The sequence below is a fragment of the Triturus cristatus genome, chromosome 10 (genome assembly GCF_964204655.1).
Source record: "Triturus cristatus chromosome 10, aTriCri1.1, whole genome shotgun sequence".
In the NCBI taxonomy this organism is placed as follows: Eukaryota; Metazoa; Chordata; class Amphibia; order Caudata; family Salamandridae; genus Triturus; species Triturus cristatus.
The window spans coordinates 434050537-434066813 of record NC_140593.1 but is presented as its reverse complement, the minus strand read 5'-3'; the positions used below and the strand labels follow the sequence as shown (position 1 = coordinate 434066813).

General features: G+C 42.7%; 1 long non-coding RNA gene across 1 annotated transcript in view; it reads left to right on the top strand.

Moving 5' to 3' along the window:
- Nucleotides 1-15250: 15250 nt before the first annotated feature.
- The window catches only part of LOC146789576 (uncharacterized), a 52943-nt gene continuing 51916 nt past the window's right edge, over nucleotides 15251-16277 (top strand). The window contains exon 1 of the long non-coding RNA XR_014969829.1: nucleotides 15251-15342. This is a non-coding gene — a long non-coding RNA (uncharacterized LOC146789576). The remainder of the gene's footprint in view (nucleotides 15343-16277) is intronic.

Below are 16277 nucleotides of genomic sequence, written 5' to 3'. Positions count from 1 at the left end.
TGTTTAACCAGAATGTTACTTTGTTTTTAAGTTCTTGGTAAGATTCCGGTTACCACCTTTTAATTCAGGGACACCAGTCAATACAGCAACATAAGGTATAGAGTCCGGTGGAAGATGGATGTGAACCATGGGAGAATTGATGGTTTTATCGCTAGTCTCTCGGGTTTCACCTTCACTCACCCCCTTACTTACATTATTGATATTAGTATTGCCCCCAGGGTCATTGCTTTTCTGGCATACACCTAGGTTATTGTAGTTATCCGGAGCCTTACGGAGGACCACTCCTGAAGTAGCCTCGGTTATCACAACAGAATCAACGAGAGGGGTAGGTAAAGAAGTGGAAATGGTATGTACACCGGAGGACGTAGGGTTAGGCTTTTCTCTATCTTTAATGGCTAATTTAATGACTTTTTTAATGAACAAAAGTTGTCCAAGATAGTTTGTTCAAGGCGTTCGACCCTTTCATTGACCAGTTTTACCCTTTCTAAAAGGGGGAGTATTAATGATCGCACCACCTGCTCAATCTGGGGGATCATTCTCCTGCTTGTGGCTGGTCAGAGGGGCATTTATTTGTCTCGCCCAGGAACAAATGATCATCAGCCGGAATAACACCCAACACACTAGATGCATTTTCCAAAACATTAGGAATTTTCGCCTGTCTCCCCCCTTGAGCAACCCCAACTCTTTTCCTCTTCAAGTTGGAAGATCTTGTAACTTTTCTACTGGCCCTTGTCTGGGGATAGACTGCAACAGGGTTTGGGGAACTGTCCGTTATAGAGACAACTTCACCAGGGGCCTCCATGATCTTATCACTAACCTGTAGAGTAGTAGGGCTATCACCGGCGTCCCTCTGCTGGGCCAAATCACTAGTACCCTGCCCTAATAGGCTACTAGGGGATTTTGCTAATGCTAGTGTCCCAATAGATCAGCGTCTAGCGTATATAGGTTCAGTAGAAAGACGCCGCTCCGTAATAGCGATTTTGTGCACTAAAACCGAAACGGCTCTAGTTATGAATTGATCCAGGGTACCAGACACTGTCCCACCCCCTCCTGTACGCTTCCCTTTGCCCGTCATCTAGTACTGAAAACACACCCAGGTCAGACAATAAAATGTTAGCCGCCTCTAGGCAATAGCGACAGTACAGGGAAACAGGGGAACACAACAAGCTACACAATAACCTGCTACGTTGACAGGATAAAGGGCCCTTGTAGCAATACAAAGCAGATAGTGCATACTTTACGCTTGCCCTACAAGCTACAGAGAACAACAGTACCTTGTATACCCGAGCTAGAAGACAACATTAGGGGAATGGCCCAGCCCAGTCTGTTCCTGTCAGTGACGGGCAAGGACGGGCCCGCCCTTGGCCAGCGCGCGTCCCGCACTGCGGGAGGCGCCTGCTGCCTATGAGGGCTTCCTGCGCCCTCTGGTGACGTCCGCAGCACCGCACTGTGCTATGCCCCCTGGGATGTGTAGTTTAGCTGGCGGGTTCGATGCCGTTCCCCTCACGGCAGGCAATTGGAAATACACAGCCGTTCCCCTCACGGCAGGCAGGTGAAAGTAGGCACTTGGGAATAGTCAGCCGTTCCCCTCACGGCGATAGCAAAGCTGAGCATAGCGCGTCCCTTCTCCTTATGGGGTACCTCAAGGGTCGATTCTAAGTCCTCTTCTCTTTAATGTATATGTACAACCTTTGGCAGCGATTGCAGTAGAGGATGGGTTGTCTCTCTTTTCTTACGCCGACTACACCAAAATCAATTTCTCCCTTTCTGCGGAAAAGCTGCCGGGACCTTCAACTCTTGGATGCAAACCAATCAACTCAAACTCAATGGTGAAAAAACTGAGGTCCTTATTCTGGGGAAAAATAAAGATCTTTGGGGCCCCCAACATTGGCCCAGCGTAATGGGCCCTTTACCTCTGCCCACCTCTCAAGTCCGCAAACTGGGATTTGTCATTGATAATAAATTATCAATGAAACAACAAGCGGTAAAAGTTGCAGCCACCTGCTTCACCATTTTAAAATGGTTGGAGAAAATTATCTGGATGCCCCCTAGTGCTACCCAAAAGACCGTAGTCCAGGCACTTGTAACATCTAGACTGGACTATGGGAATATTCTTTATTTGGGAGCATATAGGGATGTGTTACGGAAGCTTCAGGTGGTACAAACCTCTGCCGCCAGATTGCTTTGCAAAATCCCAAGAATGTCTTCCACCTCTAGTGCCTTGAGAGATCTGCACTGGCTTAGAATTGAAAATCGTGCCAAGTTCAAACCCTTGAACTATATGTTCAAGATCAAGGCAGGTACTGCTCCTCAATACCTGCAAAATCTAGTCCATCCTTACCAACCCTCTCGCCTGTTGCGATTCACGACTCAGGAACAATTGGTGGTTCCTAGGATCAAACTTACAAGAATGGGTGGCCGCTCTTTTTCCTATCTTGGCCCATTTTTATGGAATTCTCTCCCCACAGCGATTCGCAAAGAAACGCTACACACAAATTTCCGTAAACTACTAAAAACCCGGTTGTTTAATCAATAATCTCTCACTTCTTTCTGTTCCTTCAGGTTTGCGCTGGGAAACCCTTTTTGGGTAGCTATGCGCGTTATAAAATTATTTTAACATAACATAACATAAAAGTTAACAACAATATTAAAAACATACCTAAAAATTATGTTCTTGCCTGTGATATTTCCGCTGATGCTATTTTCTGCTTTAAAATATTCTTGTGATGATATTCTGGTAGCACGATGTTAAAAACTGGATTTTTTGCCCAATCACCCTTAATTGTAATGGGTAGCATTTACTATTGCCCTTCATTATCATTTTATAGAATTTAAATATATTTTAAATGGATAGCTCTAAATGTTATGCCTGTAACTTTGGTCTTCCTCTTTAAATAAGTCTTTATAATGTCTGAAAGTCCATGGACTTGCTATCTCGTACTATAACAGCTTTTTTATTCTCTCTTTAATTTATTTTATTTTGGAATTGGCTTCAAGATCTTTAGTTAGCAGTGCCTACAGTCTCTTCTCTATATTCGATCGACATTATCTACTTGGACATGTTTAATTTATTTAACAGGATAGCCATTTGCAGTACTTCCTGTACACGCTATTCTTGTACTAACAGATATTATCTTGTCTTTGTATTGCTTTTTTTGTGTTCATTTTTGTCTGTTTTGTTTTTTTATGTAAGATGCACATGTCCCTAATAATTGGTTTTTATGCATCCCAAATATACTATATACTATTGATTTCACTGAAGTCAATGATAGTTATATTCAATAGATTAATGATATCAGGGTTACTTTGGAGTTGAAGATCTAAGGTCCATCCACACCACTTTTCAATCATAAGAGGAGCATTACTGTCCAGTTCAATAAAAGCATAATCAGATATTGTTAACAGGTGAAAGTGAATTTTAGTGACAACTGTCAAACCCAGATAAATCATAAACTTTTTTTATTTCAATTGTATTTTATTTGAGCAGAATTTATATAAAAAAACACATAGGACCTGATTACGATGTTGGGAGGACTCATGTCCCCCGATATTGCAGCAGGCTCGGGACCGACCGAGCTACGGTTGGCGGTTCTGACACCACAATTACAATGCCACTGCACATGGTGCGGTCACATTCTCTCATTTCCCTATGGGAGCTGGTGCTGCGGCCATAAACCAGCCGTGGCACAAGCTTCCATGGAGAAAGGGGAGCCTGTGTAAATCCATGCGCCACTGCCACACGGTGCAGGGATTTACAGGAGGGCACCATGGGTGCCCCCCAAGCCCTCAACCAGAGCCTGCGGAGATGGGGGCCCTACCCCAAAGTCACTTTCTGACAGGCTTTTCATGTCAGAAAGCCTGACGTGAAAAGCTTGTCACAAACCGGCATCATAATCCCCACGGCGTAAACGCTGTACATAGGGGATTATGAGCCCATTGGAAGCCAGTCGGTCCAACTAGCCAGTTTCAAATCTGATAGCCTTCATCATAATAAGGCTGTCGGATTTGAAACCTACGATGTGAAACGGAAAGCCTCCAACCTATGGTAAGAGGCTTTCCGACTCACATCGTAATAGGCCCCTTAATTTCAAAAGAAGAAAACAAAAATGTTTCAACCATCAGTCATGATTAATATGAATTAGAAATCACAAAGTAGGGGGTACAATTAGAGAAATCATGAACTTGTCAAGGTATGGAGTTAAGAAATATTCAATGATTTTTTCAGGGAGCTGAATATACTAACTGCCCTTACAGAACATATGTAGCATTCACTACCCCAAAAGAACTCTTGTGGTGTTGGCTATTCAAAGAGACATTAGCGTTTCTGTGTGTCTTTGAAAGCTTAATGTCTATAGGCATTGAACTCGACAACATTGGGGTCAGAACTGAGAAAGAAAGGCCTCCCCTTGAAGTCCAATTGTACTTGAAGACTGTTAAGTTGATCTTATATTAGCTATGCAAATAGTGAGAATGAATCTCCTGCAACATTTTAGAGGAACTTTTACCAAGGATGATTGAAACAGAATATATAACAATATAAAAGCAGTATGATGAGAGCCGAACACCAATGCAGGGACCCTTCCTCTGTAGTGCCAGGGAGTCTCTATTGTGGTCAGGATTGTTTTTGAGCAGGAAAGGGTGTCTTCCTAGCTAAAAACTATACATTGAAACTTTGGGGTCTATTATGATGGCGGGCATCGCCCCGGGAAATAGGACCACCCGCTAAGGATGCGGCGGTCCCGCATGGGCAATTAGGATGCGCCCGCCACACTGGCGGGCGCATCCCGCATGTTTTGTATTGTGGCAGGCAGTGCTGTCAGCAGCACCCGCCGCAATACAAAAAAGGCATGTGCGCATTTCCATGCACAATGTGGCAGGCACCGCGCGGTGCCTGCCACGTCGTCCATGCAAATGCTGGGGGGTACCATAGGTACCCCCATGTACCCCCCTCACCCCCCCAAAATCCTGGAGGCCCGCAACGGGCCCCCAACTGAGGACACCGCATGCCTTTCTGCCACCACAGAAAGGCTACTTCCCGCTGCCATCCTAATATGGATGGCGGTGTCTAGCAGACACCGCCACCATGTCAGGCCCCTTTTCCACCCGGTCACCTGTGTGACCGGCGGAAAACCGGCGGATGGTCTTTCCATCTGCCGGGACCCCCGCCATACTAATATGGCGGGGGAAATGGCATGCGGGCAGAGGAGAATGTCGGGCGGATCACCACCGCCATGGGGGCGGTGGTGATCCGCCCAACATTCTAATAGACCCCTTTGTCTCTTAGGATGTGTACTGCAGAATGGAGCACACATGCAAAGAGGAAATAACGAGGAGAACTAAAGAAAGTTGTATTTGTTATGCCAGCCTCAGGCAGGCGCACTATTTTGGTGCAACTGCAAACCCATGTATAATCTCTTTGTAAATATGGGTTTGCATCAAAATCTATGGGTGAATGCATTGGAACGCCCACGCACCATCCATGGACTTCCTACTTGACGCAAAGTAAAGCAAGGCAGCGCAAAGCTCTGTCTTGTGTTACTTTTTTTGCTAAGCCATACAAAGCAGCATTTGTAAGGCTTTGTAAATACCAAAAATGATGTTATGTTGGGGCTGTGTCATAAGAGTAATGCAACCCTGACACAACATCTTTGTAAATATGGGCCTAAATGAGACTGTTACTTGAATAAAAGATTTTGTACTTGCTATTTGTCAGGGGGTGTCAGCTAATCAATTCTAAGATGGCAGTATCCTATCCAATGCCCTCTCACCAATGGCTGAACCTGCCAAGAGTAGAACATGACTACTGGTTCCGGATGTGAGGAATGGTCTGATGTACCTCTGTAATCTTTGTTAATCTTTGCAAGACACATGTCTTTGCAACCTCTTGCTTCTTGTTCATTTCTATTGTTCTAAGTTGATCCAATGAGCCTCACATTCTATTTCCAGATTTTAGTTTCAGCAATGTTCAGTGGTGATCAAATTCTTAAGTTAGCTGTAAAATTACTACACACTATCCCACATTTTGTTGATTTTTATCCAATAAAACTGCAAGAAGCAATACAATGCACTCCAGTAGCTGTCATTTTAAAATTCCTGATTTTCATGAACATTCTTTCCTAGCATCGAAATATCAGCGTGATTGATGTCTGTCCACAAAACACATTTATTAATTTATTGGCACACGAGCAATGTAATAAGACATACATTTCCTTTATCTGAAAGGTAAATTCAATGCTACATTTGAAGCAGGTGCTTGGCACTGCCACCCATTGCTGGGGACCTGGACTTATGTTTTTTGACCCAGAGTGAGAGGGATAGTGGAAGAAAAATGAGAAAGAAGAAGAAGATCAGACGAGAAGGAGCATCCCAGAAACCACACTACGACATTAACTTGTCTGAAAAAAACAACTTTAATAAGATAGATGCGCCAAAATCTCTTGGCACTAAGCCATTCAGAATAAAATTAAAACATTATGAAACAAACCAGACCCTCCCTCCCATAAAAACAACACCCCTTTTCACTACTCTATGCAAATGTTTCACTTTCCCAACTCTAACCCTGCATAACAGCTTAATAAGACACACTGAAACCTTCTTAAATCAACTCTGAAATCTAACACCCCTGCCTCATTCCCCCACCCGCATTGGTCTGCCTGACCAGCAACACAGCCAACCTTCATTGTGTCCTGCAAAACTGCCCCCTTCGCTTCACCTGCTCATCAACAACAGAACGAAGCACTACAACCGTCATCAATTTTACGCATATGGTACACCTGCCCCCAGGGGCAACCAGCATGCTGCCCTGCTTACTGAAAATAGGACCCTGTCACCTCAGACCATATGATTTAACATATCTTGCACCCGCCCCCCTATGCTCTCCTGACCAATTGACCCGCTGATGTACCTGGCCTGCACCACCCGAAAATCCCAGGGGACAAGACTTCAAAGTTGCAACCGCCATCCCACCCACGCCACAGAATGAGAAAGAAACTGTGCTTTTGAATGTAGAATGTGGCGAAAAGACCTGCAAAAGTGAGGTAAAGAGACAGGAAGTGTAAGAAAATGGAAATAAGAAGCATGAACTGTTATCGAAACTTGATAGCCTTAGTATTGTCAAGCCTGCATTCAACAGCACCATTCACAGACTCCTATGAAACTGTTTGTGCCCCTGGACTTATTGTTTATTTAAATTAAACACTGGCGTTCATATTTGGTGTCTCTCTAAAATTGTAAAGTTTATCTGTACACGCCCATGGTCTGAAAAAAAACCCAGCTGCCACAACCTTCACAAAGCACACTATATGACATCAAAATATCATTGTATTTGTTTCATCAAATGTTTGTTTTTCACCCACAAATTATATCAACACCTTTCTTGACAACCTGGGGAATAGCTGCTGTCCTGGATGCATCAACTGTAGCGTGGTCCAGAGAACCACAGTAGGTGACAGACACTGAGAACCAAGATAAAACCTTCTTTCTCTTCAGTGCACAATGCCTTTATTTCAGGGACATAACACAGGCCCATGCAGCCCCTGTGCTGCAAGGGGGCTCCTACCCTTCATGGGGCCCCCTTCAGCACAAGGTCGATGAATATCTGTGAAATATGGGAATTAGGGGACCATCTTTACATTATGCATGGGCCCCATCAATTTGATTTACGCCACTGCTTTATTTTACGAACATTTTTTTTATGTGTTTTATTATTTGTAATTGGGCTGTGGAGAATTTCATTTTAGTTTTGTCCTCCTCCTGGTAGATCCTGTGCGTCATAATGACCCTATTTTTGCACCTGTAGTTTCGGTTTTGGAGTCGCGATTGAAAGTCGGTGGATTTCCTGCCAACAGCTACAACAAAAGCCAGATTATATATTTTAAATGGGTATTTGCACTATTTGTCGGCCAGTATTGTTCTTTGTGATTAGATTCGGGAAAACACTGAATCCACCATATATGAAAGTGTTAGCATTTTCAAAAATGAAAACATTTTCTGGAGAAGGTATTTGGAAAACTAGATTTGTTGGACAAAACAAAAAGGTTGGAAAGTAGTAAAAGAATGAAGGAGGTAAAGGGCCACTATCTCAAGGTTTACTCACTGCTACTCAAATAACTTTATCAGAATTCATCGGGAGATAGTAAGCAGTGTTGTTGATTATTAATAATATTTTTATTTTGGTGTTATATATTTCAGAATACCACTAAAGCCAAACTGGGAATTGGCTGATGGCCATTTTATTGTTTCAATAGAGACACTATTTTTGGAGAAATTATAAAGGCTTGAAGGGCAAAAATAGGACGCAAATTCAACACAGACGTCTAATCTCTCTACTTCTAAGTAATCTGTTGACCCAACACTTCATGCATCATTTGATTTGTAAGGTTCTGGAAATGGAGTTTTCATGACAATCACAATTAATGAATACAAAAAAAACGACCTCATTGGTGGTCTTTTGCAACATCCATTGTCCTTTCTGTGCTAAGCAAGCGACAGAATTAGACGATAGAAAATAAGGGCTGTCAGTAAATAAGAAATGACCTAATGAGGTCGACTGCTGTTAGTTAATGGGTTCTTTTTAGAAGCAGAAGGAATCTTTACGTTAATGTGCAGCACATGATGCAAGTTAGACCCCACACACCATCTGTAGTGTTTGAGAGCACCACTCTGTTTTAAAAACATTTTCAGGGTTTACATATTTGCAAACCCAATATTCACCAGCCAAAAGGAAAATATTGCTGTGGAGAGCTAAGCATCTGAACAGTACATATCCAGTCAACAATATATACAATTGCTGGTGTTTTCTCAAAACAACAAATACTACTTTAAAATACTTTAATATTATGTTAGGCACCAGTGAAATCCCCCATAAAACTGTGAACAAAGTAAAACAACCTTTATAATGCAATCTTTTGACACGCATATGCCTTTACCATGCATGGTAAGTATAGTTTAGGTAAGTATATGTGTGTGTAGTTTGTGTGGACGTATATATATTCACTAAAAAACCAAATGGTACAGGGACGTTATAGTTAGCTACACATTTCACACACACAATACCATAGAAATTCAGCAGCTATAGTTAGAGTTATCTCAAGTAACTATAACTCGTGCCCCAAGGTAATTATAACTCGCGCCACTCCATGCACAGTTTTCTCATCAATACTTTTATAGCAAATGTTGCAGTGATATTATCACTGATGTCATAGAGGATGTTATGAGTTGATGTAATATGAAGGGTAATTAGCAGTGCATGGCAGGCACTGTTTTGGATGCATAATTAATTTTGTGAGCCTGTTATTTTATACACACACACATATATACACACACACACACACACATGGATAATTCACTTACCTTATTTATACTTACATGTGTGGTAAGGCATGCATTGTAAAAAATACATGGTAAAGACATGCATGGTAAATGTATGCGTTGTAATGTCGTACAACCCCATGATGTAAAGCAAAGTTTAAGGTACTACCTTAACTTCTTGATCGCCTGCCTTTATCGTTTTTTGTGCTGTTGGCGTATATACATAATAAAGTGGGGGCAGTTCACCAGATCAAGCCATCACAAGGCCCCCACATTGCTATTGTACAAGGCCATACAACAGCATCACAATACACAATGTCACAAACCTGCACTAGATCAGGATGTTAAGCTATTAAAGTTGTTTAAACCAAGTTAACTAGGAGTGCATTCTATCACCTATTTTTAGCATGATGCATCAATGCCCCATGCTGATCGTTTGCACCCAAATTGAGTACATGAATTTAAGATACATTACCATCTGGGAAAAATAACTTGGAAGTTTCCTGGGATGTTACGAGAGAGCCTTGTTTTATATCATCAAAATATTTGAATTATCATCAGTAGAGGATTGAAATTTTGTAATAGTCATGTTTCAATAATTATTTTCAATGTATGTTGCTTCTTCACAATTATTTTAAATTACTTTTAAAGTTATTTTTAATGTTGTTATTCTAAGAATACCAGCACATCCCAAGCATGTTGTTTTATATTTGTCAGTTTGCGTACAGAGGTAATAACCTATGCTCAGTTCATTGTTCGAACTGACTGACTCATGCAGCATCCATATGTGTATTTCTTCTATGTTTTTCCTTTGGACTGGGTCTTTCTGCCATGTGATAAGAATGGTTTCACCTGAGCTGAGTACTACTAATTGGCTCATGCACGGCGATCTCACTTTGGGCAGGAACTTTATGGTTTATGAAGACAAGACGCCGTCTGCTGCGTCGAAACACTAAGCACTTGGATGACATGCTGGTATACATAGTGAGTTAGTTGCCAAGTTTGAGTTCTGTGCATGGTTGTTCATACCTTTTGATTATGGTATTGTAGCCCTTCTTTAAATCCTTCTTTGAAGTTTTTTGGGCTTAAATTGAACACGTTTTTCGAGTTTCAGCAGTAAGTGGTGAAGTTTGGGCACATTCATTTTCCATAGAGCATGTACCATGGTGGTTTTCGTAGATGTGTAATGGGGTCCTTTACTACTTTTGATGAGCTTTCTTTTTGGTTCTAGTTACGCCTGACGAAGGTCATTAATGCCCGAAATGCATTGGGATGTTAGCATCATAATTACCCTGGACAAACAGCACATTCTATGTGCCGAAAAAAGACTCCTGGATGGGCATTTCTGGTGCATTTAAAGTTTGGAATTCGACTGTTTGATTGTGAACGTACACATTCCAAGGACAATGGAATAAATATGGATTAAATATGGATTATTTGTTTGAATTTGTGGATTGCTGGGAGTTGACATTTTGCAATTACTGCATCACAGTGCTTCTTGGATCTGGTGCGTGACTACGCACTGGCCTTTGTTCAATCATCGAAGGAAAACCATACTTGCTTGAGAAACCGGTAATTTCAAATTCCTTTCCTATGTTCATTTGGTAATTCTAATGAACTCTACTGAACAAAAGTAAGATTTCACGTTCTCCCATAAATACCTACCGAGGTAGGCTACAGTTAGCTATTTTGGACAATGTTGCACAGTTTTTTATCAACCTGTAAAATTCCTCTTTTGGTTTTGGAGTTGCATTGAAGGTTTTCAAGCAGGAACTGTTCGCTGTTACTAGAAATATACTCCCTAGATTCCAATGACCCAGCTAAAGTCGCGTCACAAAATGACTGAAACATGTGGTGATGTAGCAACTCTATAACCAAATGTGTGACAGTGCTCAAGACAGTTTTAGGGCATGGAAGAGCACAGAATGACTTCTCACATCAGTTATTGATGATTTAAGATTGTGATTTGATGGCGTCAGTGTCGGTGCTGTGATTATTTTAACTTCCTGCAACTGTGTTTAATACCATCAATGATGCCTTGCTCCTGCAGTGCTATATACAGGGTATGAATTAAATATTTTTTTTTAACATTTCGGACATAGTTCAACTTGATAATTTCTCATTTCAATTCATTAACGTCTTTTGGGGTCCATCTTCTCTCACATTTAATTCAATCTATATCGGCATCCTCTTGCTCATGCTTACCTGCTCTCGTGGAAATATTTCTCAGTTACAGGAACCTGCTTGCTAATGGATGGCAAGGAATGCCCTCAAATGAAATACATCAAAGACCGAAATCATGCATATGCAGAACCACCTAATTTCTTGGAATGGCAGTCTCTGGTGTATTTCTATGGGATTATCACCAGTATGGGTAGGATGTAGCTTTCCTAGATCTTGAATAGTTTGTAGTATATATTAAGTGACCACCAGCTCCATGGTGTGTTTCTATAACACAAGTTTTCTATACAGAGTTTTTCAGATGCTCAGTTTCACTCAAAAAAACCTTAGCAACCAATGCATTTGTTCAGTCAAAGTTAGATCTAGTAACTGGACATATTTAGGGTTACCAAGAATAACAGTATCTTGAATCTCAATAGCATACAAAGCACAACTAACAAACTACCGTTTGATCTAAACAATGTAATAATTGACGGCAGTTGCTGTCAGCTCCATTGGCTGGCGGTCCACAAGAGAAACATGTTTTGATCATCATGCATAATTCAGTCCGTCTTTTGCGTTCAGAGACTCTTCATTCTGCACAATAAATTAATAAAGTAGACTCCTGTCAAGACTTGATATCAGACATTCATCAGCTCTTAAACGCCCTCAAGTTCAAGTTTAAAAAGTCGGAAGACCCTTCAGAATTCAGAGAAATGCATTTGATGTGGACATTCGATCAAAACCATCTTAAATGCCGTAAATAAATCAAGACCTGGCTCATCCCCTTATACTTACAAGGCAAGGAAATGCCTTCCTAGGTTATCTGGTGTACTGCTGCTCTTAACAGCAACCAAGTGAAGGTCTATGAGTCTATGTTGGAGTTCATAAAATTCATAATGTTAAATCAAGTCCTCCGGTCACTCCTTTCATAGGCCTTTCAAAGTTCTTGTGTGAGTCCAGAGCAGCTAGGCAATGTGCAGATATGTAGGTATTAAGTTTGTATATGAAAATGATGTCCAAGGTAACTTTAAATCCTGCAGGTCGTATAACACTGCCACCTGAAGAAAGAACACTGTGTTTGTCTAAATGTACGTGCATTGTACTCTTGTTATATGTTATTTCCAGTTAGCTCATATCAAAGGCTTTAGTGCTAGGATTTCTTTATTGTAAGGCTGTAGAGATGTGGGGCCTCATGTAGGTAGCTAAATACCGGTCGGTAACGGCCGAAATTCGGTAAATATCCCGTTACCGAACGGTATTTAGCAATTTGGGATGTAGGAGGCATAATTCAGGATTCGGTAAACTACCGAATCGGTAAAATACCGAATCGGTAAATACCAAATCCTGAATGTAGGGAGCACTCTAAAGAGTGCAAATTAGTATTAAGAATTCGTTATTTACCACCAAATACAGGTTGGTGATAAATAACGAATACCTTGCAAAACGCAATATTTTGCAGATGTAAGAGTGCCATGTGGCAGACATACATGCCCTTAGGGCATGTATGTGCGCCACATGTGCACACATGCAAGAATCAGGGGTGCAACAGGGTGTCAATGTGACACCCTGCCACCCTTGTATATGCTCCCCCCATTACCGAATCCGTATTTACCGAATCGGTAATGGTGACTAGGCTTCCCATTGATTCCTATGGGCCTCCAGGCCCATAGGAATCAATGGGAAGGTATGCCCCATTACCGAATCGGTAAATACCGATTCATATTTACCGAATTTTTCCGATTCGGTAAAATTTACCGAATCATTACCTACATCACATTTACTGATTCATAAATACCGAATCGGTAAAATTCGGTATTTATGAATCGGTAAATGTGATGCTACCTACATATGGCCCCTGGTGTATTAATAACTGATTACCTTGAACCCCGAAGCACTGGGTTCTCCTCTTGAGATTGACTTTTATCCAAATACATTCTCACTGTAGATACGCTACATATCTACCTGTGTCAAAAAGTAGGTAAAACTGATGAACGCAAATTAATATTTACCCACTTGATGTACAGGACTCTGTTGCAGCCCAGCAACGTCTGTCCTACAAAATTACTAATGAATACACTCTTCACAAATGTGATAAATAGTGTTTCTCTCCATCTCTCATGTCATGTCCTGGCACCCCAGTTCAGACATGGCCATATGCACATCAGTCTGACCCTGTGCCTCATGGGAACAGTCCAGCCTGAACTGCCAAGCCATGTCTTCCCTGGGCCAGAAACAAGCATCCTGGGACCGGTTACTGGCTAATCAGCCGTCATCAGCCAGGCTAGCTTGAATTCAGTGGCAAAGTGAGCAAGGGACCCACGTCTGGGCATACCCTGCCAACTTAGGGCGAACAAAGCAAAACCAAAAGGGATGATGGACGGAGTGTTGAACATTGCAAGCACTCCCCCCCAGTCAACTGATCTGGGTTTAATCCATCATCATTCTTTAGCTCACTCCGCCACCCCAGTTCAAACATGGCCATATGCAAATCAGTCTGACCCTGTGCCTCATGGTAACAGTCCAGCCTGAACTGCCAAGCCATGTCTTCCCTGGACCGGAAACAAGCATCCTGGGACCGGTTTCTGGATAACCAGCCGTCATCAGCCAGGCTAGCTTGAATCCAGTGGCAAAGTGAGCAAGGGACTCACATCTGGGCATACCCTTATGTGGGTCCCGTGCTCTCCATGCCACTGGAATCAAGCTATCCTGGCTGAAGGGGGTTGAAACCCCGAAACCGGTCCTAGGATGCTTGTTTCCAGTCCAGGGAGGACCTGGCTGGGCAGTTCAGGCTGGACTGTTCCCATTGGGCACAGGGTCGAGACTGATTTGCATATGGCTGGATCTAAACTGGAATGGCATGGTGAGCAAAAAAACGATGGATTTAGGCCCAGATCTCTGTACTGGGGTGGATGTACGACATTGTTCCTCATTCTGTCCATCAATAGTTCTTTTTGCATTGGTCACCCCGAGTGGGACGGGGATGCCCAGACGTGGGTCCCCTGCTCTCCATGCCACTGGAATCAAGCTATCCTGGCTGAAGAGGGGTGAAACCCCGAAACCGGTCCTATGATGCTTGTTTCCAGTCCAAGGAGGACCTGGTCGGCAGTTCGGGCTGGACTGTTCCCATGAGGCACAGGCTTAAGACTGATTTGCATATGGCTGGGTTCAAACTGGAATGGCGAGCAAAAAATACGATGGATTTAGGCCCAGATCTGTGTATTGGGGTGAATGTATGTCATTGTTCTGCATTCTGTCCATCAACTGTTGTTTTTGCACTTGTTTATCACAGGGCGCAGTGTGGGCCAAAAACGTGCATGTGCTTTATCTTATAGATTGTAGAGGATAAAATACACTGCGATACTAGTATTTTGTAGGGTATGTTGCATGCATTAAAAAAAACTGATATACGCCTTTCTTGATCTTTGCTGTGTTCATTTGACTGCTTGCTCTATGCTCTCGGTGAGGCCACTGGAATCACTCAAAGCTGCTATAACCCAATTACAGGTGGTATTTCATCTGTTATCCTCTATATAACCTCTACACGAGCGTTTTCACCTTTCGAGCACCTTGGAAATCGGATCCAGATGAACCTCATGAGTCATAACAGGGTTTTGGCAGAAAAATGAGGGATGAAATGCTACTGTGAATATCGCTCCTTCATGCTCGATGCCGGCCGTCCGCGGACTGGCAGGGGGCTGGTCTCCGCGCCAGACGCCCTTCGGCTGCCCTGATTTACTGGCCTCGGTGTCAGGTAGAAGTTCGGGTTTTTTGGAATCCTGCAGTCAGCCGCCATTTCCTGTGCCCGCGTGACGGTTTTCAGCAGAGCCCTGCCACTGACCTCGCTGTGACTCCTCGCTCATGAATAACCAGGTCTGTTGCTCGCCCCTCGTACTTCATTTTCTCTGAGGAAATCTTCTGTTAGGGGCAACAGTTTTCCATTTTTATGTGTAGCCGTTCCCAGCTGCTTATTATTTCACTTGGCTAGGCCTGACAAGCTAATGGCATGTTTGATTTCCACTACAAGTTCCTGCTGAAGACATCATTAGTTTTATTACAGACATGCTTCTTGTTAGAGTCGATGTAACAACATTTAAAAGAAAAATACTGATTTATTTCAGACGTTTGTTTAACTCGTTTGAAAGTTGGTTCCACCGGAAAAGAAGAGTGCTGTGTCCTTTTTTTTCAGCCCCGGCAAAAACAATTTAGCTTCTGTGGACTGGCACAGCTACCTCAACTGTTGGACTTAAAGAGACTATTCCATTTTTTTTTCTGGTGCACTGATTGCGTTTGTGGAGTTTTAAGTATTGAATGAGTGCCCGAGAAAGCGTGCATAATGACCATTTGCAATTATTGGTGGCATTTGCCCGATTAGAAGGGCTGCTTGCCAGCAGTAAGTCTCAGCAAATTTCACTGTGTTGGGACAGTGAGGCTTTTTGCAGAGACAAGGTTTCTCCCTGTCCGATGCAGAATGAAGAACAAGTTGCTGAAGTCACTGGGAAATGGCATCAGGGTCGTACGTGCCATATTGGGCATCGGACGTTTCTCTAGTGGGCTAGAGCCCCGGGGGGGGATTTTCCCCTATCTGGCCGCTCTCACTATAGGCTTAGATTGGTCACTGTAATTCCAGCAGCGAAGTACGAGGCCTGGGCGGAGTTCTGACCAAAAAACTCAGGTGCGATGCGTGGAGTTCCGCAAGCGGTAGAGTACGTTACGTTGTGCCGTTCGCACTGATTTTAGCAGCTGGTGTTTGTCCCACACTGTAAAATCAGCACGAGAGGGCGCTGCTTCTTTCTGCTTTGTCAACA